Source organism: Phacochoerus africanus, chromosome 7 (genome assembly GCF_016906955.1).
Source record: "Phacochoerus africanus isolate WHEZ1 chromosome 7, ROS_Pafr_v1, whole genome shotgun sequence".
NCBI classification, from domain to species: domain Eukaryota; kingdom Metazoa; phylum Chordata; class Mammalia; order Artiodactyla; family Suidae; genus Phacochoerus; species Phacochoerus africanus.
The window spans coordinates 92,123,112-92,150,370 of NC_062550.1; the positions used below are offsets into that span (position 1 = coordinate 92,123,112).

The 27,259-nt window shown below is 47.9% G+C and overlaps 1 long non-coding RNA gene across 1 annotated transcript; it reads left to right on the top strand.

The window, feature by feature from the left end:
• Nucleotides 1–7,537: 7,537 nt before the first annotated feature.
• LOC125131528 (uncharacterized) lies at nucleotides 7,538–20,370 on the top strand. The gene is made up of 3 exons (XR_007135948.1): nucleotides 7,538–8,996; nucleotides 9,935–10,084; nucleotides 19,852–20,370. It is a non-coding gene; the product is annotated as an uncharacterized LOC125131528 (long non-coding RNA).
• The last annotated feature ends 6,889 nt before the right edge of the window (nucleotides 20,371–27,259 follow it).

The following is a 27,259-nucleotide window of genomic DNA, read 5'->3' on the forward strand; positions in this document are numbered from 1 at the left end:
TGCTTTGGATGGGTCAGCCTTCTCTTCCCAGGTCTGATTTTGATATCTCTGTATGCTAGAGTCAGACTCTAGCTGTGGGGCTGGAGTCAGTGGGTAGAGGTAGGGGTGGGCCATGAGGACACCCCTTTGCAATGCAACCAGCAGGTGAAGCTAGCCTCATCAGAATGGGAAGAGAGGCTGCTTTTGTTGGCCCAGAAAGCTCTGTGAGTTCTGAGGCTCTAGATTCTTGGGGTTAGCTGGCGCCTCCAAAACATGTCCATTCCAGGACTCAGGGGAAGAGCCACTTTTTACCAGTAAATGCCCCCAAAGATCTAGCAAGGCTGTGAATTCAGTCTGTTATGTAATTCATCTCCAAGGCTCCATATCTGCCTCTGACTTTTCGACTTCATTAGCGCTGTGCCTGCATGAGAGAGAGAGAGTATTTTAGGAAAGTCATGTGGTCTCATTCACTGACCATGCTCTGACGTGAGACTTTCAACCCCTAAGCCTGTGATTCTCTTCTCTTAGGTTATCGTGCTGTCAGATGCACCTGCTCACCCCAGAGCCTTTATATTCCTTCCTCCACCTGCCTGCTCTCACTTTCTTTCTCTCTCAGGGTGAAGGTAGGGTAGAGAGGAGATGGCAAGAGGTAGGGGAGTTCTTACTTGACCTGGTGGCTTCGTGCTCTCTGGGCCTTGCAGATGCTTAAAGCTAGTGACCCCAGGGTGGGGGGGGGGGGCTGGGGGGGGTAGCACAGGCACAGGATGGCTCAAGCTGATGCTTTTTGCCAGGGCACTTGCATTGCAATATTGGACGCTGCCTGCAGACTTCTTCTCCTGCAGTTCCCTCAATGCCAGTGGATGTCTCTCTATTCTGGGTGGTTCCTTTCAATTCTTTCCTCAGCCCTGGATAGCTAGCAATGCATGCTCAGTTTTTTCCATCAAGGTCCTTCTAAAAAGACTTATTGTCAAGAGCCAAGGCTTTTTCTTGTGTAACTGCATGTAGTCATGGGAAATCTCATCCCTTGCCCCAACAAATCCTGGGTGTTCCTAATGATTCCAATACAGCAGCCCTCCTGGTTTCTCTGTCTCCAAAGCACCTAACCAGCCCTTCTTTTATGTTTTATTTTTAAAAATTTCATTGAGGCATAATTGATTTACAAGGTGTGTTAATTTCTATTCTATAGAAAAGTGACTCAGTTTTACATATATGTGCTTTTTTTCATATTCTTTTCCATTATGGTTTATCAGAGAATATTGAATATGGTTCCCTGTGCTACACAGTAGGTGCTTCTTGTTTATCCATCCGATGTATACTAGTTTGCACCTGCTAACCCCAAACTCCCAATTCTTCCTTCCACCAGTCCACCTCCATCTTGGCAACCTTAAGTCTGTTCTCTATGTCTGTGAGTCTGTTTCTGTTTCAAAGATATATTCATTTGGATATATTTTAGATTCCACATAAAAGTCATATGATATTTGTCTCTCTCTCTGTTTTTTTTTGGCCACTCTGTGACATATGGAGCTCCTGGGCCAAGGATCAGATCTGAGCCATAGCTGCGGCAATGCTGGATCCCCAACCCACTGTACTGGGCTGGGGATTGAACCCGAGCCCCAGCGTTCCCAAGATGATGCCAATCTCCTTGTGCCTGATGGGAGGAGCAGCTGTCTTTCTCTTTCTGGCTTACTTTGCTTAGTATGATAACCTCTGGGGCCGTCCATGTTGCTGCATATGGCATTATTTCATTCTTCTTTATGGCTGAATAATATTCCAGTGTATATATGTACCACATCTTTATCCACTCCTCTGTTGATGGACATTTAGGTTGCTTCCATATCTTGGCTATATAAATAGCGTTTCTGTGAACATTGGGGTGCATGTATCTTTCCTCACTCTCTCTCTCTTTTTTGGCCACAGCCACAGCATGGGAAAATTTACAGGCCAGGGATGAAACCCCTGCCACAGCAGTGACAACGAGCCACAGCAGTGACAACACCAAATCCTTAACTGTAAGGTCACCAGAGAACTCTGCATGTATCTTTTCGTATTACGGTTTTGTCTGGATATGTGCCCAGGAGTGGTATTGCTGGATCCTATGATAACTCTATTTTTAGTTTTTTGAGGGACCGCCATGCTGTTTTCCTTAGTGGCTGCATGAATTGACATTCCCACTAACATTGTAGGGGTTAACCAGCCCTTCTTTTTTTTTTTATTTTACTTATTTTATTTTTGGTCTTTTTGCCATTTCTTGGGCCGCTCCCGTGGCATATGGAGTTTCCCAGGCTAGGGGTCTAATCGGAGCTGTAGTCGCCGGCCTACGCCAGAGCCACAGCAACGCAGGATCCAAGCCGCGTCTGCAACCGACACCACAGCTCACGGCAACGCCGGATCCTTAACCCACTGAGCAAGGGCAGGGACCGAACCCGCAACCTCATGGCTCCTAGTCGGATTCATTAACCACTACACCACGATGGGAACTCCTAACCAGCCCTTCTCAACCTTCGTATTTTGCTAGAGTACTTAGACTTTGGTCCACGACTTGATTGAACTTTCTGGGTCATTCGGCAGACCCTAGTCTTCTGTGTCTTCCAACTGCAGAGGCTGCATTTCAAAACTTAGCCAGTGGTCTCCCGGAAATTCTCTCGCTAAGCTCGAGGTTGGGAGATACCACCTGACGGCCTCCACCCTCGTCCAAAGGGGAAGGCTGAGCAAAAGCCTCATCCGCAAGATCTCAACTGTCTTTTCCAAATCCTCTGTCCAACCGCCTTTTACATCTCTGCTTTCTCTGAGAAGCCCAGGAGGTGTGAGGCAGAGTCCTTGTGCTCTATAAATCCTGCCTGGCCGGGGGGAGGTTCGCGTGGCGGGGGGGCAGCTCTAATTGTGGCCTCCTGAGTTATCATCTGTCGGTTCTCTCTGCCTCAACTGAGGAAGAAACAGTGCCATCCTCACTGGTACCGCGATAGTTTTCATGGCTCTCTTACCACTGGGTGCCAGTCTTTTCCCTGCATCTCATCCTTACAGCCTTCTTATCTAACTAACCAGGTCACCTAATCAATCCAGTTCCCAACACTTTGGGATCTCTTTCAGAGAAACAATGCATCCCAGCTAGTGTCAGTAGAAATTTATTGCGTGGTATGAACTCGAATTTCTGGGAGGGCCGGTGAACAAAGCCTGCGCATCCTAGAGTCAGCAACAAAGCAGCCAGGGAGCCTGTCCAGCTGCATCACCGATGTCCAAACACCACAGTGATGTGCCGGCAGAAATCCCGCTCTGGCTGGCGGGGGATGCACAGCATCTGTAAAGCCTGGACGGTCCGCCAGGATCCCCACTGCCTTGGTACCTTTTTGCCTGTATCCCAAGTCTTGCTTAAGTTTGGGGGTTGTTGGGTATAGTCAAATGGCTATATCCCAGCAGCAAAGGGTTTGGGGATATATGTTGTCTTCGTTTCTCTCTGTGGAAAGCAAACTTCACCATATGGAAGAGCTACACATGAAAGATGCAGGGCAGATGCAAAGGACAAATGTCCATTCCAAAACTCTTACGAAACAAAGTTCATGGTCCCAGTCAGTAAACCTATGTTGACGATATAAAGTAAACAAAGAAACAAAAACCCCACCTCTGTACCTTTTGGATTTTGCATGTGATACTTATTTAAAATATAAAGTAGGAAAATTTTAAATCCATTTTTTTTTTTGAGGCTCTTCCTGTGGCCCATCTTTTGAGTCCCACTCCTCTAGGCTGCTGGGGTCATCTAATGTCTTTTTCGTATTGTTCTTTGAAAGTGTTGATTGTTGGAGTTCCCGTCGTGGCTCACTGGTTAACGAATCCGGCTAGGAACCATGAGGTTGCGGGTTCGATCCCTGGCCTCTCTCAGTGGGTTAAGGATCCGGCGTGGCTGTGAGCTGTGGTGTAAGCTGCAGACGTGGCTCGGATCCCGCCTTGCTGTGGCTCTGGTATAGGCCGGTGGCTACAGCTCCAATTCAACCCCTAGCCTGGGAACCTCCCATATGCCATGGGAGTGGCCCAAGAAATGGCAAAAAAAAAAAAAAGTGTTGATTGTTCTGATTGACCCTGATGGTCTTTGTCCTCATTTTGTTCCTGTGTTGTTATAAAGATAAATGAGGTCATGCATTTAGAACACTTAGCCTACTGCTTGGCACATACTAGGAAATCCATACTGGAAATGGTTCCACTTCTGCTTTCCATGATGTAGTCACATTATTATTGCCTGTGGTTGTTATTCAAGTCTTGACTGTAAAGAGCTCACTGAGGCGCAGTGGGGGCATCTGAGGGGTTTTCCAGTTCATGTCCCCACGACATAAACATAAACACTGTGATGATGTGGTTTATTATAAGAAATACATACTTAGTCTTTGTTCCCCTTTCTGACGCCACGCTCCTAAAACCTTTGGACTTCCTTAGGTGATAAGTGTCATGAAGGAGTCTTAATGTTCCTAACAAACCCTTTAATCACCCATGAGTTTATATTTCTGAAATGACGCTTGGAAAGCACCTCGGGATGCGTGGAGGGTGGTTGCCAGGGGAACGGACCGCGTAACTAAAGGGTCAGAACTTTCAGTCCTATCCCACCCCCCAACCTCCGGGGAGGGGAGAGGCACTGGGTGAATCATTTGCCAATGGCCAGTGATTCTATCCATCATGCCTATGTAATCAAGGTCCATAAAATCCCAAAAGGATGGGGAGTTCCTGCTGTGGTGCAACGGGATTGGAGGTGTCTTGGGAGTGCTGGGATGCAGGTTGAATCCCTGGCCCAGTACAGTGGGTTAAGGGTCCCACCTTGCCAGTTGCCACTGCTGTGGCTTAGGTGGCAACTACAGCTCAGATCTGATCCGGATCTGATCCCTGGCCTGGGAACTCTGTATGCTGCAGGGCAGCCGAAAAAAATAAATAAATAAATAAGATCACATACAGGGGGGATCAAAGTTGGTCCCAAAACAGCCCAAAGATACACATACCAGCTAAAGAGGAGGTAGGAGAAGCCGTGAAGCTGGTTATCCTGCGATCACATATGGCCTCTCTAGTCAGGTTGCCTTAAATCTCCACCCTGCTACTTCCTAGCTGTGGGTTCTTAGACAAGTTACTTAAGCTCTCCAAGCTTCCGTTCCATTATATGAAATAGGGAAAGATGTTATCTGTCTCATAAGGTTTTATTAATTGCTTTGAACGATTCCTGTCATATAGGATTTTGTTTACTTGAAAAATTATGTTTGAGAAACATTTTAATTCCCCAGATCTTCATCTTCCAGTGAACTAATGATCTTGCATTTCATGTCTCCTGGGTGTCATAAAAATATCTGTAAACATACTTAAGATGTTTTAAATGAAGGTTTTTGTAACTAATCAGCTTCCATTTGAAACACTCTCTCATCACTTATAAGAATGGAAAAGAGGGAGCGCCTGTCGTGGTTCAGCAGTATTGAACCTGACTAGTATCCACGAGGACACGGGTTTGATTCCTGGCCTTGCTCAGTGGGTTAAGGATCCGGTGTTGCCATGAGCTGTGGTGTAGGTCGCAGACAAGGCTCGGATCTGGCATTGCTGTGGCTGTGGTGTAGGCCAGCTGCTACAGCTCGGATTCAACCCCTAGCCTGGAGCTTCCATATGCTGTGGGTGCAGCCCTAAAAAGACAAAAAAAAAAAAAAAAAGAGTGGAAAAGTACTTGGAGATCATGAGAGATGTGTTAAGTATCAAGTTGAATGTAGTTCAAGGTTTCTTTGGAGAGGAAGTTTCTCTTTAAGGCTAGGTTGACATCCCTTCCATGGGTGAATTGATTTGCTCTCTGTTCAGTCAGGTTAATCCAAAGCAAGCTATGGGAAGTATGTCATTTCACAACTGGGTCAAGCACTCCATGAGAAATGCACAACTACAAGCAAGCTTATAAAAATCTCTAGCTACCTCTTTCCCCCATGAGCTAGAGAATAATGGGCAAGGTCTCTGTGGCTAACTACCCAGAGACCCTAATTTGATAATGGGGACTTTGAGACTTGTAGCCCCGGAAGGCAGACTTTCCGTTGTCCCCTTCTGCTTTGCTGACTGAATAGGAAAATCTCAGCACGCCTACATTATGAACAGTTTCTTTTAGTGGATGACATCTCATAAATATGTTGTGAGTTCTAGAGAAGCGATTGAAGGGAAGTCCCACAGGTTATTCCATCTTGGCTTTCCTAAGTTATTTTACTCATTCACTTAAAAATTTAAGGGGGTGTCCACTGTGGCTCAGGTTAAATACCCAACTAGTATCTATGAGGATGTAGGTTTGATCCCTGGACTCACTCCGTAGCTTAAGGATCTGGCATTGCCATGAGTTGTGGTGTAGGTCGCAGATGTGGCTTGGATCTGGTGTTGCCGTGGTTGTGGTGCAGCTGTAGCTCCAATATGACCCCCAGCCTGGGGATTTCCATATGCTACAGGCCATAAAAAAAGAAAAAAGTTTTTTAAAGTAGATTTAACGCCATGAATTTAAATGTCCTCAGATTTCCCTGGCCTGTGGGTTGCAGTGCGGGCCCATTGATGGTAATAACTCACACTGTGCTGAATCTATCTTACATCTTGACATTTCAGAGCCCTGAGTGCCCCCATTCAAGTCTCATTCAGTTATTTGGGGGATGCCCCGGGGGGGGGGTGTCGCAAACCAGTCCGTTCACTACAGTTACCAAGGGCCATTCCTGACATCTTCTTCCTGTGCTCTGACCCCCTCACTGCAGAAATTCCTGTTGCCCACTGAGCCATTTGGGGAGGGGACACGTCCACATCGGTGCTGCTGGGGTCCATGGTGATAACACTGAGGATTGTGCCAAGAACGCCATCTTTCAGTGAGCGCCAGAGAGCCAGCCTGGAGATGCCAGAGCGGTTCCATGTTCCCTGGAGCCCTCAAGGGGCCATAGCTGGGCTGCATCCCTCACAGAAAAGGTACTGCCCTGTGTCATTTTGTCACTTGGGCTTAAAAAGCTGTGCTTCTTCAGGAGGGTGGCTTTGTAAAGCAGAGGCTTCACTGTCTGTTTGCATCTTCTCTTTTTAAAAAAAAATTATTGAAGTCTAGTTGATTTACAATGTTGTGTTTCTACTGTGCAGCAAAGTGATTCGGTTTTATACATATTCTTTTTCATATTCTTTTCCTGTATGGTTTATCACAGAATATGAAATACCATTCCCTGTGCTATACAGTAGTCCCTCGTTGTTTATCCAGCCTGTGCAGACCACTTTGCATCTGCTAATCCCAAACTCCTAATCCTTCTCTCGCCCTTGGCAACAACAAGTCTATTCTCGATGTGAGTTTGTTTCTGTTTCGTAGATAGGTTCACTTGCGTAGTATTGCAGATTCCACATATGAGTGATATCATAGAGTATTTGTCTTTCTTTTTCAGAGTTGCTTTGCGTGGTATGATCATGTCTTAGTCCATCCATGTTGCCCTTTGCAGCTTCTCTTGCTACAGTGAACCCTGGAGCTGGCCAGGCCATTCTCCCCTGTCCTCTTCCTCTTCCTGTCTTGGGGTTCTTTCCTTTCTCTCATGCAAATCGTCTTATGTAAATAGATGCCTTTTCTTTCAGTTCATCAGTGCATTTGTTGGAACTCTTTTGGTTTCAAATAACAGACATCAACTTGAGCCAGCAGAAACGAATAAAGAGACTGAATTATAAAGCTCTCGGAGTGTCTGGAGAAGCATAATGGCAGGACTGCAGCTGGGCTGCAAGAAGAACCTAGGGGACTGAAAAGCTTTCAGAACATTTCCTCTCCTCTTGAATTGACTGGCTTTCCCTGGTCCCTCTTCCACAAGGAGACAAACGTGGCTCTGTATGTGGGCTTTGCTGCGGACATGCGGTGAACTGGCCATTTCTGAAGCAGAGGGCATGGTGACGGTTGGGAGTAGGGAGCGGCTGGATGTAGATTTGGGACGTGGGCGAGGGCCAGGTCCAAGTTGATTTTAACAAGTGGGAATTTTATCCTGAAGGCAATGCATGGCAGAGCCACTGAAGCGAGTAGAGTAGAACAAGCACAGGTCCACCGCGATTAGATCACCCTGGTGCTATTGCGAAACAGACCTGAGGGGGCAAAACCAGAGCGGGTAGAGTAGTTAGGACACTATTGCAACACGTGTTCTGGGAACGAGATTCGGAAGTCCTTCTGGGGGTGGGACTAGAGAGGAGTGGACTGGAGAACAATTGAAGAGGTAGGTCCGCAGGAGTCGTCATAGATGGGCTACGGGGAGAGGGAGGAAGACTCTACAGTGACCGCCAGGTTGTTGGCCCTGACGACTGGCTAAAGGACGCTGATATTAAGTGTGATGGGGGTTAGGGGAGAAGGAGCAAATTTTGTTTTGGGGCGGGAGGAGATGAAATCACACTGTCTCCATAGAAATCACACTGTCTCCACAGCATGGCTGGGGCTAGCCTGATTGTACGTATAGCAAATTAAGTTAACTTGGTGTTTGTTGAGTTTGGGATGCTCAACTCATGATGCCCAGGACACCAAGAGCATTTGATTCTGTCCCTCTGGGAGAATCAGCCCCGGAGATTTACGGTCGATCTGGGACCCATCAGCATAAAATACGGTCATTCCATTATGACTCTGAATATGACCCAAGGGGAGCATGGGATAGGAAAGGACAGTTGACACAGGATGGAAACGTGTAAAATACCAGCAGGTGATGGGAGTGGGAGAAGGGACTGAGGAAGAGGGGCTCACGAAGGAGTCAGAGAAAGAGATACTCAGCAGTGTTAACACAGCAGAGAGGCTTAATGAGATGACTAAAAGATGTCCAGTCACTTATTTAGCCATGAATTATTTGTTAAGCACCTCCTGTATTTACCTGCTGTAGCAGTTAAGAGCTCAGACGTTAAAGCCAGGCTGTGTGTATGTATATATCATTAGCGTAAGTATATGCTAATAATCATGCTGTTATTATCATGTATCAGCCACTCTTCAGAACTCCAGGGATACAGCTGTGAACAAAGCGGACTAGGTCTCTGCTCTTATGGAATTGCCATTCTATTTCGAGGTAAGAGGAGTAAACACCATAAACAAACAATAGCAAATGAACAAAATAGCAGATAAATGCTAAAAAGAATTTAAAAGAAAGATACGCAGGGAGGCCAGGTGCAACAGGCCCGTGTAGATGCGGTAGCTGGGGAAGGCATAGCCGAGGACGTTTCGTTCATACTGGAACTTGAAGACAAGTAAGGCTGATGCCTGAGAAGACAGAAGGGCAGAGAGTTCCAGGGAAAAGGTGAACGTACACAGGGGCCTTAAGATAGGAGCGCGTTTGGTCTCTCCAAGGAGAAGAAAGAAACCACATTTTTCCGGTGTCATGGTCCAGGATCTTTTCTCTATAGCTCATGGTCTTTCTGACGGTCATACTGATAAAGCCACAAGCAGACACAAAGCCGTAAAATTCATGTGGCAGATACTAACAATGGGCTCACTAAGCACCTGTTCCCATCCCTTTCTGTCCAGAAAGCTGAAATCTACATTCATAGACTCCCTTGCAGATAGATGGAGACTTGGGGTAGTGTCTGCCAACTTAATGTGGCAGAGATGCCAGATGGTGGCTGAGCCGAGAGAGGGAGAGAGAGAGGGAGAGGGAGAGGGAGAGGAGTGGCAGATTTTTTGCTAAGCTTAGTAGAAGCTCTTCCTTCTTCTTGGGCCTGCATTAAGTAGTGCCGTGTTGTGGTAGGACCTTTTTTTTTCTAACTGCGTTGTATTCAAGCTTGGCTCTCTGATCTTCCCCAGAGCTTCTGCGAGCTCTTTAGTTTCTTGTATGTGCTTATTTCTGCTTAAGCAGCCTGAGTGAATTCTGTTGTCTGCCACAAAGAACCCTGATTGATAGAACGCTCTATGAATTCTGAAATCTCCAGCCCTTTCCCAGCCCCACCCTATCGCATCCCTCTTTGGTAAATCTAGCTGTGTCTAAGACTAGGACTCTCAATTCCCCTTCAGAACTGGACCTCTTCGGCTGATTCATGCAAGATGACTCGTTAGCTGTTTAATCAAGTCCTCCTGCATTTGGCATAGGGTTAGGAAGTATGAAAGCTGGTATGGCCTATAAGCAGACCGCTGTCCGAGGAATATGCCATCCAAGACCTAAAGGTAAACAATCATTACAAGACTATATGAAAGTGATTAGAGAATAATTAGTAGAAAGTAATAATAACCATAGTTATTCATCTAATGAATGCTTACTGGATGCTAGGTAATATAATACGAGAATTACATGAATTCTCTAATTGTATCCTCAAAGTCTTATGAAGCATGTATTATTATCATGTGCTTTTTTTTTTTTTTTTTTTTGCTTTTTAGCGCCGCACCCACAGCATATGGAGGTTCCCAGGCTAGGGGTCTAATCAGAGCTACAGCTGCCGGCCTACGCCACAGCCATAGCAACGCCAGATCTGAGCCACGTCTGTGAGCTACACCACAGCTCATGGCAACTCCAGATCCTTAATCCACTGAGCGAGGCCAGGGATCGAACCCGCAACCTCATAATTCCTAGTCGGATTCATTTCCATTGTGCCACGATGAGAACTCCTATCAGGCACTTTTAAAGAGGAGAGAACCGAGACCCAGAGAGTCAAACGACTTTCCCTAAGGCACACAGCTAATGAGTGGTGGAGGTAGACTTTCAACTCCTGGTGTAACTCTAGAGCCATACTTTCAAAATCATGTGCTTACTGTGGGGTAGACATTGAAACAAAAGTCATTTCATGTTTCTTCTCAATGATTAGGTGAAATGGACACTATTTTTTTCAACAGAAGGAATTGAGTCTCAGAAAGAGCAGCTGATTTTCTGAAGGTTCTAGAGCTCTTGGTAGAAGAGTGCAAGTTGAACCAACGTCTTCTGCCCTCAGGTCTGGGGTTCTTTTGGCTAGAAATGACCACAGTTCTTTTTCCAAGCTCACTCACCAGTTGTGATTAGGATTAATTCAGCGACATGTTACGGCTAGCCAAAAATAATAGTGGCATAAGCAAACATTGGTTGTAAAGAGGATCAGAAGTAGGCAGTCCAGGGAGCTCCTGGGTGGCACAATGGAAATGAATCTGACTAGTGTCCATGAGGATGCAGGTTCAATCCTAGGCCTCACTCAGTGGGTTGGGGATCCAGTGTTGCCCTGAGCTGTGATGGAAGTTGCTGATATGGTCCGATCCCGCATTGCAGTGGCTGTGGCGTAGGCCAGCCGCTGTAGCTCCAATTCAACCCGTGGCCTGGGAACTTCCATATGCCCCTGGTGTGGCCCTAAAAAATAAAATAAAAACATAAAAAAAAAAAGAAGTAAGTAGTCCAGGGAGTTCCCACTATGGTTTAGTGGACTAAGAACCTGATGTAATCTCTGTGAGGATGCAGATTTGACCCCTGGCCCTGCTCAGTGGGTTAAGAATCCAGCTGTGGCATAGGTCACAGATGCAGCTCGGATCTGGCGTTGCTGTGGCTGTGGCGTAGGTCCCAGCTATAGCTCTGATTCAACCCCTAGCCTGGGAACTTCCATAAGCTATGGGTGCAGCTGTAAAAAGAAAAAAAAAAAAAAGTAAAAAGGGAGTTCTCGTTGTGGCTCAGCGGTAACGAACCTGACTAGTATCCGTGAGGACATGGGCTCAATCCCTGACCTCGCTCAGTGGGTCAAGGATCTGGCATTGCTGTGGCTATGCTGTAGGCCGGCAGCTACAGCTCAAATTCGACCCCTAACTTGGGAACCTCTGTATGCTGCAGGTGTAGCCCTAAAAAGACCAAAAGTGAATTAATTAATTAAATAAAAAATTAAAAAAAAGAAATAGGCAGTCCAGGCTGGTATGGAGGGACACAGTCTCCCCATCCCACCATCACTAAGATACAGCCTTTATCCTCATGGTCTAAGACGGCTGCTGGACTCCGACCATCACAGTCATGTTCCAGGTGTTAGAGCAGAGGAAGGAGCGTGGAAGAAAAGGCCAAATGACACGATCTAGCGATCATTCAAAGTTTCCCAGAAGCTGCTACATTTTACTTCTGCTTATGTCTTGCCTGGCAGAACGAAGTCAGAGGGCTAATTGCTCAGGAGGCTGGAAAATAGATCTTCACTAAAGGTAGCCACGTGCCCAGCTCCAAATGAAGTGTTCCTTTATTAAGGCAGAAGCAAAGTGGTTGTTGGGGTAGATAGAGAGCAAGCTCTGCCTGTTCCCTTTTGGCATGAATCTCTGAAGGCTGCCCTAGCTGTCAGTCGCTGCTTTGAAGGCGGCTAGCTATCCTAGCAGAAAAAGAATTTAACTGAAAAGAAATTAACGGAGAGATGATTTTCAAATGTCTGGGAAAGATTAAGGCGCCTGTAAAGGGATGGCGAGATGTCCAGAAGCTGCCACGGAAAGCAGCTGCTACCAGCCCTAGACCCAAAGAGAGAGAGAGGGACCAGAGATTACAGATCCCGGCCTGCATCCTACCTTGTGCCAGCTGCCACCTGGGGCTCCCCTGAGGGTATGGGAGCCCCGGTGATGCAGCACCAGAGACCAGCCCTCGGGGGCCCAGAGCAGGTAGAGGAGGGCAGAGGATGCTGCGGGGCAAAGAGGGAATACCCAGCACAGTCGCCTCTGCCGTCGCCACCAAGTCCTGTGTCCTTTCGCATCCCAGGGCAAGGTGCCTGCCCTTTGTGGTGAGAAGATTTACAGCAGTCGAGTCAAGGAGAAACGGAAACGTGTAGCCAGGGGACAGGGATGGAGCGCCCACAGGGGCGGCTTGGAATGTTTGGGGAACGCGTTGCCAGCTCGAGACTGGGTGCAGAAACAAGACCGCAGTCTGCCCCAGACTTTGGCCAAAGAGGGCCGGGAAAGTCCCCTGCTCTTTCTTTTGACTCTGTTTTTACGGTTGCTGAGCGAGCTGCAGAGTCTGTGAGAGTGAGCGGGGGTGGGCAGCTGCTCAGAACCCAAATGCCTCTGAGCCGCTTCTAACCATCCACTGGCAGGCCGGGAAGAGGAGGAGAAGCGAGCAGCAAGGGAGGTCTCTCGGTCTTGTCACACTTTCGTCTCCTCTATTGCCATAGATTGTCGTCTATTGTTTTGAAGGTTTTCTCACTCAAACCGGAGTAGGGATTAGCATCCTACTTGATCTGTGTCCTTCAAAACCCCGGCTCGGAGGCAGTGTGGTATAGAATGCTGCCGTCAAGGCTTGGGGTCAAGACCCTGCCTGGAAGGACCACCCTCAGCGGCCTCTCCTTAGTCACGATTGGTTGAACTCATGGTCCCCAAATCGAGTCTATGGAGGGCCGACTCTATTCACTGTAGTCCAGTGTTTTCTATACAGGCAGTGAGCACCCTTGGGTCTTGGCATTGGTAGGAGCTCCTGGAACCAAACCCTGTGGATACTGACAGGCAACTGTATCGTACGTTTCCACTTATAGGAAACATCCTTAATAGGCAACCTATAGAGATACAGCGTAGACTAGTGTTTGCCGGGCCTGGGAGAGCAGGCAATTGGAAGTGACTGCCATAGGGTGTGGGGGTGGGAAAGATCTAATATTGATTATGGTGCTAGTTGCATAACACTGAATACACTAAAAATTGTTGAACTTTACCCTTTAATTAATTAATTTATTTATTTTGCTTTTTAGGGCCAAACCCGTGGCATATGGAGGTTCCCAGGCTAAGGGTCGAATCTGAGCTTTGGCTGCTGGCCGACACCACAGCCACAGCAATGTGGGATCCGAGCCGCCTCTGTAACCTACACCACAGCTCCGGCAACTCTGGCTCCTTAACCCACTGAGCGGGGCCAGGGATTGAACCCGTGTCCTCATGGATACCAGTCCAATTCGTCACTGCTGAGCCACAGTGGGAACTCCCTGAATTTTGCACTTTAAAAGGTAAAGTCTAATGGGATGTGAATTTTATGTCCATAAATCTGCAACAGAGAAAAAAAGACCCTGCCTCACATTTATTTACTTGAAGCATCTGCATCTGTAAAATGGTCATAATCACATCTGCCTCGCAGAGCTACCTTGGGGATGAAATGCAACAGTGTGTGGAAAGCAATTACTGTAGTGCCTTGTACGCAGCGAATGCTCAGAAAAAGCTGACTCCCTTGTTACGCTATGCTCATTAAATGTTTGCCGGCTGATTCCTGTATTTTAAAAGTCAAGCCGGAATTAGTAGAAAACTGAATGTTAAAGCAGAAAGGGGGCTTAGAAATCAGTCTAGTTCGAGCTTTTCATGCTGGAAATGAGAAATCAGTGATAAACTCAGAAGAGGAGCTGGAAGGCAGTCATGAAAGATGAGTGAGCGCGCGAGGGAATTGAAGATCTTAGAACGATGCCCGCTGGCTGCGTGACTTCATCGTATGTGCTCTGCTGAGGCAGCAGCCCTGAGCTCGTATGGCCCTTTGCAAGCGGAGCAAGCAGAAAGAGCAATCAGGTAATTCATGTTCACGTTGGAGAATGCACTGCTAGCTCACTAGAGTCTAAAACAGAAATAATTTCACACGGTTTATAATTTTAAAAATTCTATTAAAATCCCCAAGTATTTTTAAAAGCATTATAGTAATTTTCCTTAATCTTAGAAATGATTAAATACTAAATATATACTGAAAATACTAAATATCAAAACTGCTCCAAATCACTTACATGAGTTTTTTTTTCCTCCCAATTACATCTTTCTTTGTCTCCCAACATACCTGTGCACACACACATGTTGTAAGATGCACAATTTTTATTTTTTATTTGTGTATTTATTTATTTGCTTTTTAGGGCCACAAGTGCAGCATTTGGAGGCTCCCAGGCTAGGGGTCGACTTGGAGCTGCAGCTGCCCGCCTACACCACAGCCACAGCCATGGTGATGCAGGATCTGAGCCTCGTCAGCTCACGGCAATGCCAGATCCTTAACCCACTGCGCAAGGCCAGGGATTGAACCTGCGTCCTCAGGGATACTAGTTGGGGTCGTCACCACTGAGCCATGATGGGAACTCCAAGATGCATAACTGTTTACAACTTTTATCAGAACACAACTTACAATTAATGGCTTGTTCTGATTTCATTGACAGCATCGTTTGCTTTCTTAGCTTTACATAAAATAACGGTGCCTCTTGAAATGGCTGACAGCTTAAAAGTACAGTGTTCGTGTCCAGATCTCTACTTAAAAGATGAACTAGGGATTTGCGCTGCTTGAATGTTCAGGAATCTTGGGAGGATGCTGGCTTATCCGACTGTCAGAAAAACCAGCGTTCAAGCATTTCCACTGGGGCATTGTCCTCTTCATGGGAACAGAAGGAACATCCTTGAACTTGGGGCCCATTAATAGGCACTCTGGCCCTCTTGATAGTTTTGTCAATAAATTCTGGAGAAATGATTAATCAACACAGCTATGATTGGACAGACCTGAATCCTTTTAGGAAGAGAGGGATGAACATTTAGATGCCACATGTTCTAGCGTTCTACCCTTAGCAACATTCGATATTTGTGCTAGCCTTCTCCAGGCAGTACTTCAGCTGTTGGGAGATGCAGCAGAAGCCAGAGGATTGGATGAGTCCGTCCCCCCCCCCCCCGCCCCCATCAGCCTTTCTCTAAGCGCCTTGCTTATTGCGGGTGGGGGTGGGGGGCAAAGGGACTTCTGCAGGGAGAGGCTGAGGACTTGGCGTGGTTTGAGGGTCCCTAATGGAGGTGCCAAAGTCTCTGACTGGCCAACTCCTTACAAAATAATAATTGTTTCGATGCTGCTGAAGACAGTTAATTTGGGCTTTGGAAAGCTTCCTGCTTGGTGCATTCAATTCACAAGGCCTCCTCCTCGCAGCATGTGCCTGCAAACCCGGTCCCTGGAATGACGAGAGGATAATAAAAGCCGCAAGTGTTGCCAGCACAGGCCTTTTGAACTCATGCGGAGTTTCCATGGAAGTGGGCCTTAGGGTGGATGGATTTGTTTTCTCTTCTCCCTGAGCGACGAGGTTTTCATCCTGTGCTGGTTGGTTTGGAGCGTTTAGAATAGTGTCCCCAGACACGTTTCCACGAGAGCACGTGGGGAGCTGGAGACACGCGGAGAACCTTGCACGTGGCTTTGCCCATGAGCCTGTCTGCCCAACCCAACCGAGCAGGACAGCAAACCACAGAAGCCAGCCAGCCAGCCAGGCAGCCGGCCAGAAAGGATTGGTTCGGGATCATCCTGGAGTCTTGATTCCTAAGGTGGAAAAGAGTGCAGAACGGAGAGACTTCTTTTGGGTGGTTTTTTTTGTTTTTGTTTTTGTTTGTTTGTTTGTTTGTTTTGCTTTTTAGGGCTGCACTTGCAGCACATGGGGGTTCCCAGGCTAGGGATCCAATGGGAGCTGTAGCCGCCAGCCCATGCCACAGCCACAGCAATGCTGGATCCGAGCTGCGTCTGCAACCTACACCAGAGCTCACGGCAACGCCGGATCCTTAACCCACTGAGCGAGGCCAGGGATCGAACCTGTGTCCTCATGGATGCTAGTCAGATTCGTTAACCACTGAGCCATGACGGGAACCCTGAGAGTCTTCATAGAGGCTGCTTTTAGGGAAGGGAAGGGAAGCAGGAGCAGTCAGCAGAGGGGCCCTGTCGAGCTGGCCAGAGGCTCTTTCTGTTCACTCCACTGCCAGATACTTACCGTGCTCCGAGTCTCCTAAGCCCTGAGGATACAGAAATCGTGGGCGAAAAGCAAACAAAATCTCTATCCCCATGGATCTCCCCTTCTAAAAGTGGAGACAGGCAAAGAGATGAAAAGATCGCATTGGGAAGTGATATATGCTGTGAAAAAACAAGGCAGGTTAAGGGAGAGGGAGCACCCCGGGGAGGGTGGCGTGTCGCTGTTTCAGGAAGATGGACAGGGCGCTTCTCTCTGGTCAAGTGAGATGGAGCAGCATAGCGTTCTGAGGGATGCTGGGGAGTGGGTCACAAGGGCATCGTGGGGCAGTGCGTCCAGCAGAGGGAAGGGCATGTGCAAAGGCCCCAATGCAGGAGCCGGCTCAGCCTGTGCAAGGACGGGGGCGGAGGCCTCCGGGCTGGAGCAGATGGAGCTGGGGACAGCGGCAGGAGGCGAGGTCTGAGAGAACTGTGGGTCACGGTGGGCTTTTCCGGTCCCCTGAGATGGGAGACTTCGGAGGAGTCTGAGCAGAGCAGGGCGGTGATCTGGGGCAGGTCTCACAAGGGGGCTCTGGCTGCTGTGTGAAGACTACACCCCTGTGGAAGGCAAGGGTGGAAGCAAGGTGGCCAGCTAGGAGTCCACTGCCACCGTCCTGATGAAGATGAGCTGGCGTGGAGGGAGTGGATGAGGGGTGAGCTGATGGATTGGCTCTCAGAGCCAGTAAGGAGACACGAAGGGCGATTCCGTGTCTTCAGGTCTCACAACCGGAAAGACAGCGTTGCCATCCACTGAACTGGGGCCCTTGGCGGTTAAGCCAATTTGGAGTAAAACACTGTTTGGACTTGTTAAGTCTGAAATGTGTGTTAGATATATAAGTGGAGAAGCTGAGTAGACAGTTGTGAGTCTGGGTTCAGAAAGAGAGGTCTGGGCTAGAGCCGTGTACTTGGAAGCCTTCAGCCTCTGGCTTGTATTAAAGGGACTGAGTGCTATTACCTGGGGCGAGGGGGTAAATAGAGAAGAGGGTTGAGGGTAAAGTCCTGGGGCTGCTGCTGAACACACCCAGTGCTAGTGGGCCAGCCCTCCTTGTACGGACCGCCTTAGTGATGGAGAGTCGGGCAGAGTCCAGGGTCAGGGCTTTCGGCCTGGCCTCTCGAGAATTTGCTTGGAGAGGTCACGAGCAAGTAAGGTGCTAATCCTGCCGGCGAATGTTTGGATGAGGTTTGTAACTAAGCAGAAGGTCCTGTGCTCTCTGCCACACGATCTAGTCCAAACCCCTCCTGACACCCCCACGTGGCTCTGCAGAAACAATGTCCGTAGAAGTAATTCTGTCTCCTCCCTAAAGAGCTACCATCGTGCCACCTGTGACTTTCCGCCTGTCATCTTAAAATTGGATAATCAAGAGAAGAGTGGCTCTGTTCTGAGACTGGTACTTAGAGCATGGCTTTGTTGCATGTGAGCTGTGTGACCCCGCGTAAGTCTCTTAACCTCTCTGAGCCTCAGTTTCCTCACATCCACACACCTCGCTTTCATTTGACAGTCGAATGGAATTGCATATGTAAAAAGGCTACCCCTGTGTAAGGCAAAGAAGAAGTAATTATAATAGTAAATAGTATGTGTCAGCCACTATTTCACACATCTTTTATATATTTACTTAAATACCACAAAGAACCTCATGAGACAGATAGCGTTATTATTTCCACCCTACAGATAAGCTTGAGTAATTTGGCCCGCTAGCAACTCAAGTAGCCTGGCTCTTAGGGATAATTCATTTAACTACTAAGCTATACTACTTCTTGAGACCACTTCAAAACTTTTCTTCTCTCTCATTTTCAAGTGTTTTTATTACACGGTTCAAGTTTTCAATGCCCCGTTTTTATTTTTTCTTGTTATAAGTTGCTTTCACTATCGGGTCCTAAGACAATAGTCATCCCCTTTCTACTAAAAGAGGCAGGTTAATGCCGCGGCAAGAAAAGGAATATTCAAATTTTCTAAAACACAAGAGATAAGGTCTTATCGCCAACCGCCTCGGGGGAGCCCAGTTTTGTAGCTGGGCTTACAAAACAAGCTGGAGACGCGACTTTCTCCTTCAGTAGACAGGAACCGACCAAAAGAAAACTTGGGTTTTTGGAAAGCTATGAACATCTGGACAGAGAGGGAGGATTTGCATTGTAGAAAGTTGGGACTAACCCAAGTCAATCTGCACCCTGCGGGTGTGCGTATCTATATGGATAGACACAAGTGTGTGCTGTGCGTGTCTGAAGGTGTGTGAGTGCATGCAGTTGTGTCAGGTGCGCAGGCGTGTGTGTGCCTTTGGCATATGTAAAGCTTTTTGACTACCAAAGAAGTTGGCCCACTGGATGTGTGGCACAAAAGATGGACTGGGGTTAATTTTCTGGTTTATGCTTCTTCCAATCATTGAGCTGGTGACACTAGATGGGGCAGCAGTCTCCAAGGAGAGAATCAGACCTTGTTTCCCATGACATTGGTCTGTGATATTTAGCAAATAAAAGTACAGGACTGCCAGTTAAAGTTTATCTAAAATTAAACAATGAATGATTTTTTAGTATAAATATATTCCATGCAATATTTGAGACCTTTTGTACCAAAAAATTGTTTATCTGAAATTCAACTCTAACTGGACCTGCCGTGTTTTATCTGGCAACCTTACCATGAAGGAGAATGAATTTGAACAGCTGCTGATTTTTACTGTTCTTGAAATCCACAAACCACTTGAGGACAAGAAAAGAACCTTGGTTTTGGTGAGAGCATCACTTCATTTTTTTTTCTCTTCCAGGAAGTTTCTTAATAACTTGGCACCACCATCTGTGAAACAGCGACACTCTGATGAACACTCTGTCCTGTCCCCAGGGGAAGACCCTGCAGAATTTCACATCCGTAGCCTCATGTATAATGGCCTAGAGCACTTCATAGAACTTCATTCGCCCTCCATGAAAAAAGCAATTAAGATCTTTAAAGAAGGGAGATCCCGTTGTGGCTCAGTGGTAACAGACCTTATGAGCAACCACGAGGATGCGGGTTCGATCCCTGGCCTCGCTCAGTGGGTTGGCGATCTGGCGTTGCCGTGAGCTCTGGTGTAGGTCGAAGATGAGGCTCCATCCCACGTTGCTGTGGCCGTGACATAGGCTGGCAGCTGCAGCTCCAATTCACCCCCTAGCCTGGGAACTTCCATGTGCCATGGGTGCAGGCCACCCCCCTCCCCCCCAAAAAAAACTTTAAAAAGTTTTCTTAGGATATGTCTTAATAGCCAGCCTATGTCCTGCAGTGATTAATTGCCTCTTTCTTTTTCCCTCTGTCTAGCTTGCATGGTGACAGATATCCTTTCAGGCCAGTTGCCAACTCTGAGAAGTCTCTGAGAGAAATAGCACCTTGACGGAACTGCAGAGAAGAAACTTCCCGTGATTCTGCAAAGCACAAAGCAGCCACAGGTGAGGCCTGGACCCATGTGAGGGAGCCTGCGAGGGAGCCCGCGGTTGCCCAGGTGGGCATTTGGACCGCACAGGACTTCTTGTAACCTGAGCAAAGTAGCATGTGGCGGTCTCAGGTTTTCAAGTGACCGTCCCTGCTCTGTCTGTCATTCTCTTGCTGTCTGAGCTGCCACCTCTTGGACCTCTGCTTCCCTCCTGAGTGAAATGGCTCACACACTCGTGCCTTGCTCACAGTGTTGTTGTAAGGACCAAATGATATTCATAAAACCATGTCTGGCTCTCAGGAAGCGCTTCATAAATATTAGCCATTGTTATTACCTGTTCTTGTTATCTGGGATGGTTTTTCCTAAATAATTTTTATTAATAAGCAGAATGGGGAGTTCCCATCATGGCTCAGAGGTAATGAACCCACCTAGTATCCGTGCCGATGTGAGTTCGATCCCTGGCCTCGCCCAGTGGGTTAAGCATCCGCCGTTGCCGTGAGCTGCGGTGTAGGTCGAAGACGTGGCTCAGATCTCATGTTGCTGTGACTGTGGTGTAGGCTGGCAGCTATGGCTCCGATTCGACCCCTAGCCTGGGAACCTACATATGCCATAGGTGTGGCCCTAAAAAGACAAAAAAAAAAAAAGAGAGAGAGAGAGAGAGAATGGCAGGTGTACTGTATGTTCATAGAACAATCTGTAAAAACATAGAAAACCACAGGAAAAAAAAATTAAATCTGAAATACCTCATTAAAGCTCTCTTTGATCTTTTATTTCCTCTGCATGTACTGGTGGTTCTCAGGGCTGACAGGGCATCAGAACAACCTGGGCCCCAAATCAGATCTAATCAGAACCTTTAGGGACAGAGATAATGAATCTGTATTTTTTAAAAAAATTCCAGAACCTTTGATTGCAAAATCAGTCTTAGGAAGCCTGGCATTCACTCACGCATACCGTCTGTCTCCTTCTCGCTCGTTCTCTCTCTTAATCTCTTTCTCTCACAGAGTTTTCAAAAATCGGGCACTATTGTACATTCAGTTTTGTAACCTGCTTTTGTCTAGCTTCTTTATCTCTCATCATCATTATGCTACAACGTCGTACTTTTTTCTTTATGGCTTCAGCTCTGGTTTCCAATAAGCCCTGACTCCCTGCTTTTCACCCAGCAGTCTTCTCACAAAGCGAATCCATTTAAAAATGCCCTCCCTCCTGCCTTCTCCTGGCCTTCTCATCTGCCCCAGTGGCTGAACAGAGCCGAGTCACCGTCGTTCCGTCTCTCCTTCGCTTGGATCTCGGCTCCTAACTGATGGCCTCTCTGTAGTCACGCTGAGGTTTTGTGGCTAAAATCTGAGATCGTGCCGGCGCGGGTTTGTACATTTCTGTTAATTCGGCAAGTAACACTGTGTTCCATTTAATGCTCAGCCGACCGTGATGGTGGTTGTTTCAGCTCAGAACAACCTCCAAGGACTCCAGGGAGAAATTTCCTTGGCTGTCCCGTTGACATTTCAGGAAAATAAGATGACATTAAAACACCCTAAAAAAAAAAAAAAAAATCCCTCGTAGAGAGCTGTCTCCAGTTACTGATGATGGAGAAGGGGCATGAGATGAGCTTGCACCCTAAACCAGTTACGAAGCCAACACCCAACCACTGACGCCCATCTGGCTGCCAGTGTCTGAAATGAGGGAAATAGCCATTGCGGTCACGGGACAACAAACATCGGCCCGAGTTTCTACCCTCCCAGGTTGACACCCCAGCTGTGGAGTAGAAGCACAAGGGATGGGGGTTTGAAAACCCTTCAAGACCTTGCTAACCAGAGGTTTCTCAAGAGGTGCCATGGTGAAATGTGCATCTGGGTATCATCTGTGTGGAAGAGCAAGAAGCTTGGATAACGAAGTGGTCTTCCAGTGGGGAAACCGGAGGAGGTCTCCATCCCTAGAGCTGGACCATCTCCTTTGGTCTCCGGCCAGGCCAACGGAAGATAAATTGTAAGGGCTGCAGGCCACTCTGAGGACAGCAGGGCATTGCAAAGAGGGGCCTAACCTGTGCAGTGAATGAGTAGATGCAGATGGAGGTGGCTGGCAATTACTGAGGACGCATGCTCCAGGTGCTCTTAAGGAGACATTCGAGAAGAGCCTCTTCTCGCTTGGGAGAGTAAATATTTTGAGTGGTGCCATTGAGATGGCTTTGTGTTTAAGAATGACAGAGATAAAGGCTATTAGAAAGATGAAGGCTTGGCGTTCCCATTGTGGCTCAGTGGGTTAAGAACCCAACTAGTATCCATAAGGATGTGGGTTTGATCCCTGGCCTCACTCAGTGGGTTAAGGATCCAGCTTTGCCTCAAGCTGCAGCATAGGTTGCAGATGTGGCTCAGATCTGGCATTGCTGTGGCTGTGGCTGTGGCTGTGGCGTAAGCTGGCAGTTGCAGCTCCGATTCAATACTCTAGCCTGGGAACTTCCATATGCCACAGGTACAGCCCTAAAAAGAAAGGAAGAAAGGAAAGAAAGGAAGGAAGGAAGGAAGGAAGGAAGGAAGGAGAAAAGAAAGAAAAAAAGGAGAAAAGATGAAGTCTTTGAAGTTATTTGGGGGTGGGGTGGGGGGGGTTGGCCTATTTCCCTCATCTCAGACCTTAGGAACAGGACTCTTAAATATATGGGAACTTTTTTTTCGGTCTCTTTGTCTTTTTAGGGCCTCACTCACAGCATATGGAGGTTGCCAGGCTAGCAGTTGAATCACGGCTGTAGCTGCTGGCTGACACCACAGCCACAACACCACCAGATCAGAGCCACATCTGTGACCTACACCACAGCTCACGGCAACGCTGGATCCTTGACCCACGGAGCCAGGCCAGGGATCGACCCTGCGTCCTCATGGATGCTGGTCTGATTTGTTTCCACTGAGCCACGATGGGAACTCCCCGTGGAAACTTTCTTGCAGTGGAGAAGAATGTGGGTGTTGTAGTCACACCAACTTGCAAGTTCTTCCCCTTGCCCACTGGCTAATTAACATCTCTCTGCCTCAGTTTCTTCCTGTGTACACAGAGGATAGGTACCCGCTTCACAGGGTGGGGCCTAAACCTGACAAATCATGCACAGTATCTGGTACACGCAGTGCTGGTTTCCCACTGCTGGTGGGGCCCGAAGGAAGGGGAAGTGAAAGTCTCAGCACCCACCGAGGTGGGGTGATGTTGCTGTCCGGGGCGATGGGAGGCTTTCCCCGAGGGCCCAAATGACTCAGAACTCTGCTGGTGACCGGGAAGGCTGCTGCAGCCATGCCTGGTTTCCTGGCCTGCCCAGCCTGTGTAAGCATTGCCCTGGTCTGGTTGGTTGTTTCGCATGGCCTGACTGATGGTGGAAGCTCCCCTCTGCGGGGCCGTTTGTACTGCAATTCTCCTTTAGCCCCAGGAATGGAAACGGCAGGATCCCAGGAGGCCGAGAGCAGTCAGCAGGGTTTTGCATTTCCCTTATGCCTCATCCCTTAACCCCAGGCTGTTCCCTGGTGCTTAGAGGCTCCCTCCAGGTAGCAGCCCTACTGCTCCTGTCTTGAGCCTGACCGTGGGCTTCTTCCGTTTTCCGGACTGTCCTCCTGCCAATGGTGGGCTCTCCATTGGGTGGCGATGGCAGACAGCAGAGGCGTTGGCCCAGGACCCAATCTGGTCTTTGCAAGCCTGCCTTAGGGACCGTGCCCAGGAGGGCCGCCTGGCTAACCCTTCCTCTGAGTTTCCTCAGCGTGGAAATCGGGCACCCGTGGTGACATTTAATTTCACTTCTCCTTTGTGGACGTGGAAGGAGTGGCTTCTCCCCATTCTTGAATTGAGGAAGAAAAGCAGGCAAGGATGATTTTTTAGCCAATTGTGATTTTAAGCCAGGACTTTATGTGCCTGTGTTCTCCTCCTTTGTTGCCGAGAGATGACCTTTCTCTGGTAGGGACTAAAGTCTTACTGTAAAAATAATAGATACTGATGGCGATCTCGTCATTGCGCATGCGTTTCGTGAGGAAATAGAAAAGATTTCTGGAGTTCCCGCTGTGGCACAACGGCATCAGAGGCATCTGTGCAGCACCAGGACACAGGTTCGATGCCTGCCTGGCAGAGTGGGTTAAAGGGTCTGGCACTGCTGCAGCTGCGACATAGGTCGCCCCTGTGGGCTGGGCTCTGATCTCTGGCCCGGGAACTCGCTATGCCTCGAGGCGGCCAAAAAAGAAAAGTTTGGAACCTGGCAGCCTGGGGACACAAGGAGAATTGTTTATGACAGGAGCCAGTGTCGCCAAGCACTGACTGCTGCCCGACACCGTGCCAGATACTCTATCAAATTACTGCACAGCAAGTCTTCTCATTTTTTAAAAATGAAGTATTTACAATGTTATATTCGTTTTGGGTATATAGTAGAGTGATTCAGTGTTTTTATAGCTAATTCTTTCCATTTGAAAATAAGAAAACTGGGGTGTTTAGCTGGGAAGACCTCGAGGAGAGGGCAGGGAAAGCCCATGTCAGGGTGGTGGGAAGTCTGGTGAGAGCAGAGCCTGTCCGGCCCAGGTTCTGAGAAGAATGAGCCCCGTCTATGCTGCACGACGAAAGCAACTCTGAGCCTGGGTTCTGGCCAAAACAGGACCCAAAGGGACTCGTGTGCCTCTTGTATAGGTCAAGATTCTTGGGTGCAAGTGACAGAAATCAAACTCAAGCTAACGTAAGGTAAAAGTGAAATGATCCACGGGTTTATCGGACTGGGGGCAGGAGTGGACGTGAGACAAGGCTGGCCCCAGGCATTCTCGCACCCTTGACTCTTTCTCTTCTTTGCTCTCCTCCCTGTGTCAGCCTCCTTCTCTCCCATTGCACTCAGGCTTCCTACATTCAGCCTTGCTTCTACGGCCCCAGCTCAGCAAGACTAACCAAAAAAAGCACATGCTGTCAATGCACATGAAATGTCCATGGTCATTTACTGGATATAAGTGCAGAGACGGGCTCCCTATGTCCTGTCTGTGTGATGTGCCCACCGCTGTCTCAGCTATAATCACCGTTGTCAGGGTGACTGGGCACCATGATAAGCAAGCCCAAGACCCGCGTAGGGCAATAAATTACGATTGGCAGCTCCACAGGAACTCTATGAACTGGGGGTGAGGAGCTCCCCAAAGAAGTCAGGAAGCAGAGCAGACAAAATAACAGACTGCCTATTCAGCCTCCTCCTATAGAGGAGGAGCATCTAGTGATGCTATTTTAATTTTGATGCTTTTGTACCCTAATTACTTTAAACATGGTCCTATCACCTATACCACACGTATTAGTTTGCTAGAGCTGCTGTAACAAAACACTACAGGTTAGGTCAGTTAAACAGTGATTTATTTTCTCATGGCTCTGGAGATTGGAAGTCTGAGATCTGGGTGCTAGTGTGGTTGGGTTCTGGTGAGAAACTTCTTCCTGGCTTGTAGATGACTGCCTTCTTGCCACCTGCCCATGTGGCCTTTCCTTGGTGTGGGCACACACACAGTGCTCCAGTGTCTCATCCTCTTCTTATAAAGGCACTAGTTCCATCAGGTCAGGACTCGACCCTTACGAGCCACTTAATCTTTTATTTATTTGCTTATTTATTTATTTATTTATTTTGCTTTTTAGGGCTGCACTTCTGGCATGTGGAAATTCCTGGGCTAGGGGTCAAATTGGAGCTACAGCTGCCGGCAGAGTGGGTTAAAGGATCTGGCACTGCTGCAGCTGCGACATAGGTCACCACTGTGGCTGGGCTCTGATCGCTGGCCCAGGAACTCCCTATGCCTCAGGGCATGGGATCCAAGCCATAGCAACATGGGATCCAAGCCACATCCGCGACCTATGCTGCAGCTCCATGGCAGCACCAAATCCTTAACCCACTGAGTGAGACCAGGGATCAAACCTGCAACCCCATGGACACTAGTTGGCTTCATTACTGCTGAACCACAATGAGAACTCCAGTGACCTCACTTGATCTTTTAAAAATTTTTGTTTTTATTTTTTTTGTCTTTTTAGGGCTGCACCTGCAGCATATGGACATTCCCAGGCTAGGGGTCCAATCAGAGATGTAGCTGCCCGTCTATACTATAGCCACAGCAATGCAGGATCCGAGCCGCATCTGTGACCTACACCACAGCTCACAGCAACACCAGATCCTTAACCCACTGAGCAAGGCCAGGGATCGAACCTCCATCCTCGTGGATACTAGTCGGGTTCTTAACCCGCTGAGTCACAGCAGGAACTACTGCCATCTGACTTTTTAAAGAAAAGTTTGCCAATCCTTGGTCTGGTCGACTGTGAGTTCAGTGTGAGACAAGACCATGATGTGTTCACTAAAAACGCCAATTCTCCCTTAGGCTCTATTTATAAAAATATAAATGCTTTTAAGCACTTGTGAATGAATGAATGAATCAGTGGATGAGCAAACACCCGAACAGGAGAGAGGATGATCCACCCCGGTCATTTGTGGGCCGGAACCCACCAGAATCATGGGCTCCATCCTGGGGATCCCGTTAAAGAGGGGTACCAGTAACTGGAGCTCACTCAGAGGGAAGGGCTGAGAAGGTGCTGGGAATTGCACGGGGAACACATGAAGGACGTAGAGATGTTTAGCCTGAAGATGCAAACGCCTAAGAAGGACATCAACAGTGTTGATGACATTGTTGGGTCTTATGTACCAGGTTCCTTAAATCTGTTATTTCATTCAATCCTCACAACCGGGAGTTTCCATTGTGGCTCAGTGGTAACAAACCTGACTAGGATCCATGAGGATGCAGGTTCAATCCCTGGCCTATCTCAGTGGGTTAAGGATCTGGCCTGGCTGTGGCTGTGGTGTAGGCCGGCAGCTACAGCTCTGATTTGACCCCTAGCCCTGGGAACTTCCATAGGCCGTGGGTGTGGCCCTAAAAAGAAAAAACAAATCCTCACAACTTTATGAAATTGGTAGTGTTAGTATGCTCATTTTGCACATGAAGAATCTGTAGCATGGAAAGATTAAGTTGCCCAAGATCATGCAATCAGTAAGTGGGGAAGCTGAGATTCAATCCAGGCAAAGTGCCAGTAGAGCCTGTATGCTTACTTGTTCGCCATTAGCTGTCCTCTATTATTTAAAGGGATGTTAAGGAGTTCCCTGGTAGCTCAGTGAGCTAAGGATTGGGCATTGTCAGTGCTATGGCCCGAGTCACTGCTGTGGCTCAGGTTCTATCCCTGACCCAGGGATTTTGACATGCTGTGGATGGGGCCAACAGCGAAGGGGCTATTTTTGCCATAATACTGTTATCTCCAATTCCAACACACAGAGCAACAGCCAGAGCAAATAGAGAG